Source organism: Atractosteus spatula, unplaced genomic scaffold (genome assembly GCF_055471065.1).
Source record: "Atractosteus spatula isolate fAtrSpa1 unplaced genomic scaffold, fAtrSpa1.hap1 Scaffold_2, whole genome shotgun sequence".
NCBI classification, from domain to species: Eukaryota; Metazoa; Chordata; class Actinopteri; order Semionotiformes; family Lepisosteidae; genus Atractosteus; species Atractosteus spatula.
In genome coordinates this window covers 192,544-205,967 of record NW_028296763.1, presented here as the reverse complement: position 1 = coordinate 205,967, position 13,424 = coordinate 192,544, and the positions used below count along the sequence as shown (strand labels likewise).

The following is a 13,424-nucleotide window of genomic DNA, read 5'->3' as shown; positions in this document are numbered from 1 at the left end:
GCCCTTTTTAAAGATTAGGGACATCACCCCCACCCTCATTGATGTCCCCATCTCTCCAACCTGTAGTATCTCGCCAAAGACCTCCATGAGCATGGGCCGTAAGATGTCCCAAAAGGCAACATAGAAGTCTATGGGCAGGCCGTCGACCCCGGGGGCAGTTCCCCTGCGCCCCGGGGACATGCGACAGATTTGGAGGAGACTTCTGCCCCCCCTTCTTCACCGCGAGGTTGGGGGGGGTCACTCATCTCCTCTTCCTCTCCTTCAGCCGGGCTTTGTTCTTCCTCGGGGCCCCTTTCCATCTCGTCTGCCATGTTTGCCTCCATTTCTTCCCCAGGTCCTTGGTCTTCTGCTTCTCCCTGGCTTGCGCCTAAGTCTGGATCATCCTCCTGCTGGAACGGGTCCTCGGAGTCTGATGCGTCGTCTCCCTCTGGTCCCGCCTCATCTTCCAAGAAAGGCCCGGTTTCTTTGACCTTTTTCCCCGCCACTTCAGGGTTGTCTTCGTCTGATCCATTCCTCTGCTTCCTCTTCTTCTTTCTTTTCCTTCTCTGTGTCATCCAGCCACTTTCTGTAGGTTCCTCCCCTCCGGATTCTTCAGACGCCCTCACCTTCTGCAGCTCTAAGAAGAGGAACCGAATATCCTCTACGGGCACAGAGGACTCCGGGTCCGAGTCCTGCTGCTGTGCGCTGGTTCCGGCCTCCTGAGGGGCCAGTCCCTTGTCCAAGTGAGTGTTGTCGTCGTCGCGCCTCTTTGTTTTCGCCGGTGCTCTGGCCTGCTCCTCTCCTCCCTCTGCGACGACGGACGCAAAGGTCTTAATTTTCTTTGGACATGCCCTGTACAGATGACCTTGTTCACCACACAGGTTGCACACCATGTCTTCACAACAGGACACTGCCAAGTGCCCGACCTGGCCGCAACGTCTGCAGAGCTGTTCAACGCAGTCTACCACTAAGTGACCCTCCTGTCCACATTTCCTACAAGTTTTCGGCTGCCCCGAATATACAAGGTAGCCCCTATTCGGCCCTATGTAGAAAGTGGCTGGAGGGTGCAGTACGCCCCCCCAGTGAGGTCTTGCTGGGTCGAAACCTTGCCATATATCTTCTCTTAAAATTCCATATTCCCTCCTCATCTAGGACTTTTTTCCCCTCACCTTGGATGTCAAGGAACCTCTTCAGGAAGATGACAATGTCTGCTTCTGGTACATGGGGGTTAAACATATGGACGGTCACAGGTCTCAATTCCCGGGTTCGATAATAAACTTAGCCAGGGGGTCGGTCTCCTTCATGTCGTTTGCCTTGTTCCACACTCTTTGGCATTCGTAGTCCGTAATCAAAGTCACGTCATAGATGTTCTTCACTTGAAAATCCTGCACTCCGAGAATATCAATTTTCTTAATAATCAGGACATCAAACAAGATCTTTCTTTCAAAATTCCTCCTCACCATCCACTCACCAGCGTCTTCCTTTTTCTTTAGGATGAAGCGCACCGTGCACCTCATCTGTCCCTCACGGGACAGGATGCACGGCCGCTGAAAAAGCAGCCCACTCACCCACCGTTGCCATCTGGGAGCCCCACCTTCACCCCCTGGGCTCAACCCAGAGCGATTCCAGTGGTGGCTCGTGAAACCGGTCGCCGCGGTCCTGCTCCGATGTCTTCTTTCTGGCCGGTGGTGTCTTCGTGAGGGTTCCTTCCGTAAGATTTCCCCCCTTCTCTCCTCTGCCGCCTTTCTCGTCTCTTTCAGGAAAGCCGTCCAGCCGCGGACACGCCACGCGCCTTCTGATCTTGGCCAAAAGGCCGAGAAGCGATGCCCAACGCCGGCCTTGGGCGGGCGCGCGGGCGTCCAGCTGGCGCGCAGCGGCGCAGGCCGACGCCTCTAGAGCCCGGTCCGCACGCGGCTGCCGGCCGCCCGGACTCCGCTCTCCCCCTCTCTTGCCTGCCTGCTCGCTCGCCTGCCTGCCTGCCTGCCCGCCAGTCCCGGGCGGGGGCCCTGCTCTTTGATCTTCTGTCAACGGCCCGACAACTACCGCAGCCGCGGGGGGCGCCAGCCGCCCGGCCTGCTTAGCTTAGGCCCCTCCCACCAGCAGCAGCTGTGCCGAACTAGCTGCAAGCAAAAGCGGACCGCCAGCACCTGCGGGCAGAGGCAAGGGGCAGCTCTCTCTCTCGGGAGGGACGGGGACGCACGCGCACACACACCTGCCTGCCTGCCGAAAAAAAAGAAAGAAAAGGTGTATGTACTAAGTTTTTTGGAGGGAAAACGCCCGGCTGTCGAAAGGGGCCCGCCTGCAAGGACGGGGACACACACACACACACACACACACACACACACACACACACACACACACACACACACACACACACACACACACACACACACAAGCCACGCCCTGCCTCCCTGGAAAAAGGAGGAAAAAACTTTCCTAAGTTTTTTGGAGGGAAAACGCACGGGAGCCGAAAAGGGGGCCGGCCTGCTTGCCGAGAGAGTCGAGGCGCGGGAAAGTGCACAGAGGGAGCACGGGAACGGGGACGGGGGGAGAGAGAGAGACACAGTGACACACAGATGGACGAGAGATGAGACCGGAGAGGAAGGAGCTCCAGTCCACCTCGCTTGCTTGCTTGCTACGTCTGTCTTTTCACCGCTGAGAGAAGGTAGTGCACCGTTCCCGGAGGCGCTGCAATACCGGGCCGATGCGTGGAGAGGACAGAGCAAGCTCCTGATCCAGCTCCCTGTTCCAAAAATCCGTTTAATATGTGGTCCCCCGATGGGGGACGTATCAGATATTAAACTGATAAGAACAGATTTTTTTTGTTTTTAATGCAAAAATAGAAAAACAGGGGACAAATTAATCATAACAGAAAAGACAAGAAACAAAACCATCCATATACATTATTCACAAAATCAAAAACAACACAAAACACCCATGAAAAACGTTAAAGCAAAACCAAACCCTTCCACCTTTCCCGGGCCGCATGGTAGCCCCATCTTTGCACGTCCCTCTGTATGCGCCCTTTAATGTCAGTCAGCACCTTCTGATACACACCTTGTGCTGATCTTTCTTTCCCCTTTTTAATTAAAACATCCCGCGCCTCCCACACTTCCGATTTGACACGGCTTATTAACAGCCATAACAGAAACTGAAGGCTGCCCTTCTTGCCCCCCCCCTTAATCCCGTACAATACAACTGATGTTGTAACTGTGAAGGCCACGTCTAAAAGATCAAAAAATCGCTGACATTTCTTCCAGACCTTTTGGGCAAAGACACAATCCATAAACACATGCCTTATTGACTCTGTGGCCTTACATCCTTCTCGTGGACATGTGTAGGTCTTTGTCAGCTTGTGCTTGTAAAGTACCTCTCTCACGGGCAGCCTACCCCATACCACCTTCCAATTGAGGTCAATCAGTCTGTGATCCAGGCCCCGTGGCTGGATCCTGGTCCACATGTCTGCTTTCTTTCTCTGTTCAGGAGGGGGTTTAGTCGTCTCTATCAGTCGTTGGTATAGTTTTCTGTGGCTCAGCACTGTTGTTGTGTCCTGCCTGTCCCAATACTTTGCCACCCAAAGTTTAGCATGTCTAGAATACCAGGGCAGATCGTTCCCGTGCGGCACAGAGTTAGACCATGTTGTCAAAAATGTCATAAACTGTGCAAACCAGAAGCGTACAAAGTACTGGTATGCGTGTTCTGTAGGGGAACTTAGAGCTAGACACAAGTTGGAAACATAAATGCAATCTAGCTTCAATGGAAAGTCCGGCACTTCCCTGCCCCCCTGTTCCAGCCTCCGGACCATATCCACCCGCTTGACATACTCGTATCTGCCACCCCATACAAACCGGAAGACCTCGCCGACCAGGAGCCGTCTGTACTGTGGCGGCAAGGGGTACACGTACACCAAGTAGACGAAAAGAGGCAGTATGTCCACTTTTAATACTAAAATTTTGCCCACCAAGGTCAGTTTTAGCTTGGTCCACAGCCCCATCTTCCTCCTCGCCTTCTCTATCCTGGAACTCCAGTTGTGGCCTCCTGAGCCTCTCCGCAAAAAGTCCACTCCCAGGACTTTAAAAGGTCCTGTGCACAATTTAAAATCCCCAATCCAGTGCTGCGACACATCCCAGGGGCCAAAAGTTTTGACCGAACTTTTTCCCGCATTAAGGACTGCCCCAGACGCCCTCGCAAAAGTTTTAAAAACTTCCAAGGCAGCTTTTAGGCCGAAAGTTGAGTCCACTACGAGGGTCACGTCGTCTGCGTACATTGTCAGTTTAACCCTCTCTCCCCCACTGCCTGGCAGCATCAAACAATCTATTCTCTTTTCAGCTCGAATGGCAGATGCAAAAGGCTCCATATAAATTGCAAACAACAAAGGGGAGAGAGGGCAGCCCTGTCTCACCCCCGCCTTCTGACTCACTAGGTTGCCCAGCCAACCATTAATAACAGCTCTACTGCCCACCTCGCTGTACAAGGTCTTTAGCCAGTCAATCATGATTGGCCCAAACCCCATCTTTTCCAAAACCAGCCACAGAAAATCATGGGACACCCTATCGAATGCTTTTTCCAAGTCTAAATTGACGAGCATTAACGGTACCTTCCTTTGTTCTGCCCATGTGATGACGTCTCTCAATAATTGCAGCGTCCACCTCCCTGATCTTCCTTTAACTCCGCATGTCTGGTCCCTGCCGATTATATTAGCCATCACACGCGAGAGTCTGTGAACAAGCAATTTAGCCATGATCTTGTAGTCCACACACAACAAAGTTAGGGGCCTCCAATTTTTTAACTCGGTACGGTCTCCCTTTTTAAAAACCAGAGTTAAAATACCCTCCCTCATTGATTTTCCCATGCTCTTTTTACTGAAAATCTCCCCCATCACCTCCAAGAGGAAGGGTCCTAAAATCGGCCAGAAGGTCCTATAAAATTCTACAGGGATCCCATCCACCCCCGGCACTTTCCCTTTTTTCAAGGATTTCATTGCTGCCTCTAACTCTGGTAGCTCAAAGGGTTTTCCCAAGTTCTCTCTCTCTTCCTCCGTCAGGGTTGCCTGCAGGGTCTGAAGGACCTCTTCTGCAGCTTCCCTCTCACATACCTTCTCAGCAAAAAGTTCTTCATAAAAACTAGCTGCCTCTCTGAGCATCCCATCCCGGTCCGTGACCTGCTTCCCGCTGGTAGCTAAGATGGAATGAAAAACCCTTTTCTCTTGTCTTTTTCTGATCCTGTTAAAAAAATATTTAGAGCACGTCTCATAATGGTCTAAAAAATCCACACGCGCCCGAAACAGGAATTCTCTCGCCCTTCACTCATGGTGCTTCCTAATTTGTTTCAGTAAGACAGCTACCTGGTTTTCGCTTGAGGGAGTCCCATCCTCTCCACCCCTAGAAGCCACTTCCAACTCCTTCTCTAGGCTTTCAAGCTCTTTCCGTTCCCTCCTCCTCCTTTCCCTACAGTACTTTCTAAAAGCCTTCCCTATTATTTCTTTGGTTTCTTCCCAGATCTCCAGCAGGGGCCTATCTCCCACTCCTTTATTCAGGCACCGCACTAAAAGTCCCTTCATCATCTTTAAGTACACCTTCTCTTCCAGAACGGCGCAGTTCAGCCTCCACACCCCCCTGCCAAATTCAGGCCCAGATCTTGCTACTCGAACCTCTACCATACAGTGGTCAGAAAACCACACTGGAGTGACCTTTACCTTCTCCACTGCCACTGAACTAGAGGCAAAGATGTAATCCAGCCTTTTAACTACACCTCTGGTGTTGCTCCAGGTGTATCCCCCTCGCTGCGGATTAGCCTCTTTGTAGCAGTCTTTTAAGTTGTATGTTCTTAACATGTCCCTGACCACTCTGGCATCCCCATCCTTCTCCTTATCAATATCTATATTAAAATCGCCTCCAATCACCACTACTCTATTTGTGACACACAATGTGCCCAAATGAGTTAAAAAATCCCTCCTCTCCCTCATCGCTGCTGGCGCATACACACACAAATCTAAAATCAATCCCATCCATTCTTGCATCAACACTCAACAGTCTTCCCGGCACGCTCACTCTCACCTCCCCGCACTCTATTTGAGGATCCCCGAAAAGGATCCCTACTCCAGAGGAGTGCACACCTCCAGTACTCCACCTAGAGGGACCACGGTCCCACAAAGCAGTCAGTTCCTCCACATCCTTTTCATCTTTAAGGTGTACCTCCTGCAAAAAACACACACTTGGCCTTAGGTCTTTAAAAAGCCTCAAAAACAGCAACCCTCTTAGTCTTATCCCGCAGCCCTCGCACATTTAAGGTCGAGTAGCTGCTAGTCATTTTGGCTATTTAGGCCCAGGATTTCTGGACTTTACCTTCTCCCTCTTTGATGTAGGCCTGGAGTTCATATGCGCACCGCACCACATCCTCCTTCTTCTTTCCCTCGAGACCCATTCCCAGCACTTCCCTTCCGCTGTGATCAAAACTAGGCTTGACACTACCAAATTGTCTCAGGATTTCTTTGATTTTTTTCAAAACCCTTGGGGTATCTCACCCCTTCTCGATACCAGGTGGAATGCTTCAGGAAAGCACTGGAGGTCTCGAGGTCAAGTCTGTAGAGGCTCCCAGATTGTCGTACTCTACGGCGTAAGTCATCGTACCGTCTTTGACGGTCTCTTTTGGCCATGTCTCCTGCCTTTTGATTTTCCCTGTCCTTAGGTATGTCTAGCAGAGCTCGTTGTGCATCCGTAGCTGTGTTAAGGTCCCTACACGTGATCTTAATGTGGTTTCTACCCTCCAACTCAAAAATAACCCCCTCCTGTACTAATGCAGACAAACTGGGGCAAGAGGACAGATCAATCTGCCCCTCTTCATCTATCTTCTGCTCCGCTAAAAAGTCTTCCGTCACCGCGGCCATTACCACTACAGCCCCACAGGGCCGCTTGCTATGCCCCGAGTCCTCCTCCGCCTGTTTATCAGGCTCAGCACTAAGCTGAGGGGCTGTCTCTGCTACCACCTCTGGGGTAGATTCCTCCTCGCTGCTCTCCCCCCCTTCCAGTTTCCTCTTTGCAGTCCCGCCCGACCATTCCATTCCCCCCTCCTTTTCCCCCATAGTCTGTTGGAGAGTGTTCATAATGTCCTGCATGGTCTCCAAATTTCTGGCAGTCCGAGCTGCTATGTCCTCCAACACTGTGGAACCCTCCTCCAGGTCTACCTCCGGGCTCACAGCAGGCTCTCTGGCCTCAGCTTCTTGGTCTGCCACCGGTTTCTGCCCGTCGTCATCTGTCGGTCCCCCAGGCGTTCCTTCTTCCATCTCCCCCGTCTACCCGGTCTACCCGGTCTCCTCGGTCTCCTCCTCTCTGTCCTCTGCGCCTGAAACAAGAAGGGAGGAGGAAGGCCCAGCAGCCTCAGGCACGCCCCCTGCCGCTCCCCTGCTTACCGAATCTCGGCTCAAGGGGCAGTCCTTATACAAGTGGCCCTCCTCGCCGCACAGGTTGCAGGTCCTCGCCGCCTTGCACTCAGCACCCTGGTGTCCCGCTGTGCCGCATTGCTTGCAGACTGGCTCCCTGCAGTTGGTTGCAAAGTGGCCTTCTCCTCCGCATCTCCTGCAGGTTAAAGGCTGCCCCGGGTAGTTGACATAACCCCGGTTCACCCCAATAAAAAACATTGCAGGAGGATGCAGGTAACCATCCTCTTGGGCACTGAGGGTCCTCAAACGGACAAAATAACGGAATTTCCCCGACCAATATCCGTTCCTGTCAGTTATTCTTACGCCCTTTGTCGTTACATCCACAAACCGTTTCAAAAACACCTCTATGTCTTCTTCCGGCACGTAAGGGTTGAACATCTGAATGACTAAGGGCCTGTTTTCTCTCACAAACAGAGGCTCAATGATGTAATCGCTCAGGGGCTTCTCATTTCTCTTGGTCTTCACCATCTCCCACACTCTGTTACAGACCGCTCTATTCACAAGAAACAAGTCATACGTTTTCTTTCCGAGAAAGTCTTGTAAACAATAAACATCAGTGGGGCTTAGACTGAAAACTCCACGAACTATGTCGTCACCAAAGATTCCCCTGTCTCTCAAGGCCCGTTCCCCCAATTCTGCTTTCTGCACAAAACGAATTGTGTGCCGGAACTGACCTTCCCTGCTGCCAGCGCCCTCTGATGGTCTTCCCGCTGAACTTCTCGCTGAAGCAGCAGCAGCCGCATAGCTTCTCCCACCGTCCTTCACCGGTCCTTTTTCAGGTCTTCCTTCTCTGCTACCAGCGCCCTCTAGTGGTCTTCCCGGCACACTGCTCCCCGAAGCTGCAGCTGCCACATCAACTCTCCCTCCTTCCTTCTCAGGTCCTCTTCCAGGTCTTGTTCCCTCTTCTCCAGCCAGGGTCCTCCCTGCCGTAGCAAAAGCACCGTCAGGAGCCGGCTCCATCCCTCCGTCCTCTCCGCTCCGCCGCTCCCTCTGGTAAGTCGCAGAAGAAAAGGCTTCCGCCGCCGCCGCCGATGCTCTCCTCTCTCCTCTCCGTCGCTGCTATCTCGGTCCCCCAGCCCAGTCGTCAAGCCGCGGTCAAGCCACGTACTTTCAGATCTGAGCCAAAAGGCCGAGAAGCGATGTCCGACGCCGGCCTTGGGCGGGCGCGTGGGCGTCCGGCTGGCACGCAGCGGCGCAGGCCGATGCCTCTGGAGCCCGGTCCGCACACGGCTGCCGGCCGCCCGGACTCCGCTCTCCCCCTCTCTTGCCTGCCTGCTTGTTCGCCTGCCTGCCCGCCAGTCCCGGGCGGGGGCCCTGCTCTTTGATCTCCTGTCAACGGCCCGACAACGACCGCAGCCGCGGGGGGCGCCAGCCGGTCGGCCTCCTTAGCTTAGGCCCCTCCCACCAGCAGCAACCGTGCCGAGCGAGCTGCAAGCGAAAGCGGACCGTCGGCACCTGCAGGCAGAGGCAAGGGGCAGCGCTCTCTCGGGAGGGACGGGGACACACACACACGCACGCCTGCCTGCCTGCCGAAAAAAAGAAAGAAAAGGTGTATATACTAAGTTTTTTGGAGGGAAAACGCCCGGCTGTCGAAAGGGGCCCGCCTGCAAGGACGGGGACACACACACACACACACACACACACACACACACACACACACACACACACACACACACACACACACACAAGCCACGCCTGCCTCCCTGGAAAAAGGAGGAAAAAACTAAGTTTTTTGGAGGGAAAACGCACGGGAGCTGAAAAGGGGGCCAGCCTGCTTGCCGAGAGAGTCGAGGAGCGGGAAAGTGCACGGAGGGAGCACGGGAACGGGGAGGGGGGGGGAGAGAGAGAGAGACACAGAGACACACAGATGGACGAGAGACGAGACCGGAGAGGAAGGAGCTCCAGTCCACCTCGCTTGCTTGCTTGCTACGTCTGTCTTTTCACCGCTGAGAGAAGGTAATGCACCGTTCCCGGAGGCGCTGCAATACCGAGCCGATGCGTGGAGAGGACGGAGCAAGCTCCTGATCCAGATTTTTTTTTTACATTTATTATAACAATACAAAGTCACAAGTCATTCATCACAGTCCACAAACAGCAAACTTATCCCATTAATCCAGCAACAGTTTCCATTTCTCTTTTGCTGCATGAAAACCCCACCTACGCACCTCTACTGTCATCATCTTATGAAGCTCAAAACGAACCCTCCCACATATTGCCCCAGCCCCTTCCACATGACCATGTTTGACCAAATTGTTTCTCGATCCCCATAACACAAATTTTACCATGCTGATTAGAAACCAGATTACAAGTTCACGTCTCACAGATCTCAAAGACCTACTCCACTGTCTAAGAATTTTATCTCCAGATAGAACAAAACCTGGTTCCAGTTTGTTAAATAGATCCGACATCTGCCCCCACACTGCTTTTGCAATCCTGCAACCAAAGAACACATGGCTGATGGACTCTACTTCTGTACATAGAGGTCTTGGGCAAATCGCTGAACGGGCCAGCTTATGTCTGTGCATTACCTCTCTTACTGGCAGACGTCCCCAAACACACATCCAGTTTAAATCTTTGAGCCTGTTATCCAGGCTCTTAGGTTGCACCCTTTTCCATACGTCAGTAGGAACCACAACATTGGTTCCCTTTTCACTGCTCTTAGCTGTCTTATATAAGAGCCTGTGGGAGACAATCACTGTCCTGTCCGCACCTTTTGCGTACTTCCTTAACCATGCAGCCGCATGTTCGTAGAACCACGGTAGAATTTCAGCCTTGGGAACGTCGTTCCTCCACGCTTCTGAAGGCCTGACAACCCAGGCGAACCAAAGCCGAACAAAGAACTGATATTTGTATAAGATCTTATCATCTACCGCTTTACAAAGGTCAGCCACAAATATGGCATCTAGTTTAATTGGTAAATCTGGAACTTCTCTACCTCCCTCACTGATGTCCCTGTACATATCTAGACGCTTCACATATTCATAACCACCTCCCCATACAAAGTCAAAGACCATTTTAGTTAAGGAGCGTCTAAAACAAGCTGGCATAGGAAAGACCTTTGCAACATGCACAAGACTTGGTAAGATGTCACCTTTGAGTACCAAAACCTTCCCTGAATAGGACAGTGATCTTTTTTTCCATAGGCCAAGTTTGCTACTCACCTGGGATAACCGAGTGTCCCAATTCCTTCTTCCGGTCCCTTCCCTATCAAACTGCACTCCTAATATTTTCAAGGAATTCATTTCCAGAGATAGACCTCCTACCACCTCATCCCTGTTACTCCATGGACCAAAATACTGCACACTGCTCTTATTTCTATTCAGTCTTGCACCTGTGCATTGGTTGAAGACTTCTATCAGCTCCAGTGCGACTAAAAGGCTTCTATCTGAGCTCAAAGTTAGAACAATATCATCCGCATAGGCCAACACTTTAGTTTGGAGGCCTCCGCTTCCCGGGATCACTATACCCTCAACCTTTCTATCACGTCTTAACAACTCTAATAATGGCTCTATATAGACTACATATAGAATTGGAGACAAAGGACAGCCTTGTCTGACGCCCTTCCTTACGTCGAAGGGTTCACTCATAAAACCATTTATGTTGACTCTGGTGGAAGCACCTCCATACAGGGCTTTCAGCCAAGAGATGAAGCAGCTGCTGACCCCATAACGATCCAACACATCCCATAAGCATTGATGATCCACCCTATCAAATGCTTTCTCTTGGTCTAGACTGGCTATCAACAGACACTGATGTCTGTCTTCTGCCCAAGCAATAGTATCTCTAAGCAGGCCAAGGTTCCAGTGTAGGGACCTACCCGCCACGCCACAGGTCTGATCCGGCTGTATTACTGATGGCAGGACTTTCCTTATCCTATCGCACAATATTTTTGCCAAGATTTTATATTCGACACACAATAATTGTATTGGCCTCCAATTTTCTAGCCTCTTAGGATCACCTTTCTTAAATAACAGAGACAAAACTCCCTGTGCCATTGTATCTCCCAAAGTTCCACCATCTAGAATTGCTTGAAAGACTTCGAGCATCGATGGACCTATCAAATCCCAGAAAGTAAGGTAAAATTCTACTGGGATACCATCAACCCCCGGAACTTTCCCTGTTTTCATTCTCTGAGTAGCCCCCTCAACTTCGGCTAGATCAATGCGTGTCACTAAGGCCCTATTTTCCTCAGCACTGACCTTCTTCTCAATATGCTCCAAAGCACTGACCCCCTTTACTAACTCACCCTCCCTCTTACTGAAGTACGTAGTAAAATACTTTACGGCTTCCTCCAACATTTCATGCGGAGTACTTACCACCTCCCCCTCTGCAGTAAACAAACTCCCGAATGCTCTTTTAACCCGCTTGGCTTTAACTGATTTAAAAAGCAGGCCTGAGACCTCTTCTTGTCCATCCAGGAAGCCGATACCAGCTCTGATTAAAAACTCTCTGGATTGTCTAAGGTAAAGTTCCTGGGCTTTCGAGAAATTAAAATCTGCACCTTTGTTTGTCTCCTCATACATAATTTCCAACACTTTTTGAAGCCTTCTCACTTCAAAATTCCTTCTTTGATTTCGACACTTACAATACCGGATTGAGATTTCCTTAACCTGCCACTTAACATACTCCCACCATTCAATTAATGACGGCCAATCTTGTTTCTGTCCTAGCAAAAAAAAACATTTGTCTCTAATTAGCTCTTTGTAACCGTCCTCACTCAGCACGGCTGTGTTTAATTTCCAGTAACCTGGACCAAACTTGACCCCCACACCTTCCACCTCAACCACCAACAATTCATGATCGGAAAAATAAAAGGGTACGACCGAGGCTTTAGCAATCACCAAACCTCGAGACAAAAACACATAATCCAATCTTTTGGCGGCCCCTGCTGCATTCCTCCAAGTAACTGGGGGAATCAACCCAACTGTTGCAGGCCCTTTAAGACAGAAGCTATCAAATAAGTCAAAGCCCCTCAGCAGTTTGTTAATTTCTAGGGACCCTGCTGTTCTTTTATTTAGATCTTCATTAAAGTCACCGGCAATCACTAATTTTCTATTAGTCACACACCAGGGGACTAGGTCGGAAAAAAAACTCCCCCTTGACGTCCTATCCACCGGTGCGTAGACAACTATAAATCTCATTTTTGTGTTTAAATATACCCCATCCACCACAAGGATTCTCCCTGGCCGCACCATATAAGTTTCTATAATATCAATGTGATTATTCCCAAATAATATACCAACCCCAGATATACTGCCCCCACACACCAAAAAGACTTCCCAGAATCCCAGTCTTTAGAAAACCGCTTCACATCTATATCTCCACCCAAGTGCATTTCCTGTAAAAAACATATATCAAACTTATTTTCACGCAAAATTTTTATACACAGCAATCCTTTTAGACCTATTTTTCAATCCCCTCACATTTACAGTTAAGATTTTGAAGGTCATATTGACCTCCCACCATCTCTTCCCCCAGGATCTACATCTGGTTCTGCAGAGCTGTCTGTCTCCGAGGAGCTTGTGTCACTCGTCCTATAAGGGGTTGAACCCTCCTCCTCTGAATTGGACTGCACCACGTTCGGAGCCACCGAAACGCAGCGCAGGTAAGTCGACTCTATTAATCTTCCTTTTGGCAGGTGCCCCTTCTGACCCCAATCCGAAGCTGCAACCTCCTCCCGCTCTGGGGGGGATTCCATCACCATGCCTTCTTCTATATCCTCCTCTATATGAGCGTCCTCCTTGGCCTTCTTCTCCTCCCCCGCAGGCAACTCTTCTTCGGAATCCTCCCTTGGCCTTTTCTGGACTGCCACATTCCCATCCATGTCGAAATCACCCAAGTCCATCGCCAGGCCTTCTTGCGGCAGGTGCACGAACAGGTCCAAGGCTCTAGCCACCTGACCAGCAGGTAAGCTACTGCTACTGTCCAAACCAGTGTCTGATGTTTCGCTCACATCCACCTCTGCTATCTCCTCACTCTCAATCTCTTTGCCATCACCTGTTTCGAC

At 50.9% G+C, this 13,424-nt stretch overlaps 1 non-coding gene across 1 annotated transcript; it reads right to left on the bottom strand.

Moving 5' to 3' along the window:
- Nucleotides 1–2,642: 2,642 nt before the first annotated feature.
- On the bottom strand, nucleotides 2,643–2,831 carry LOC148808687 (U2 spliceosomal RNA). Its single transcript, XR_016087967.1, has one exon. It is a non-coding gene; the product is annotated as a U2 spliceosomal RNA (small nuclear RNA).
- Nucleotides 2,832–13,424: the final 10,593 nt, after the last annotated feature.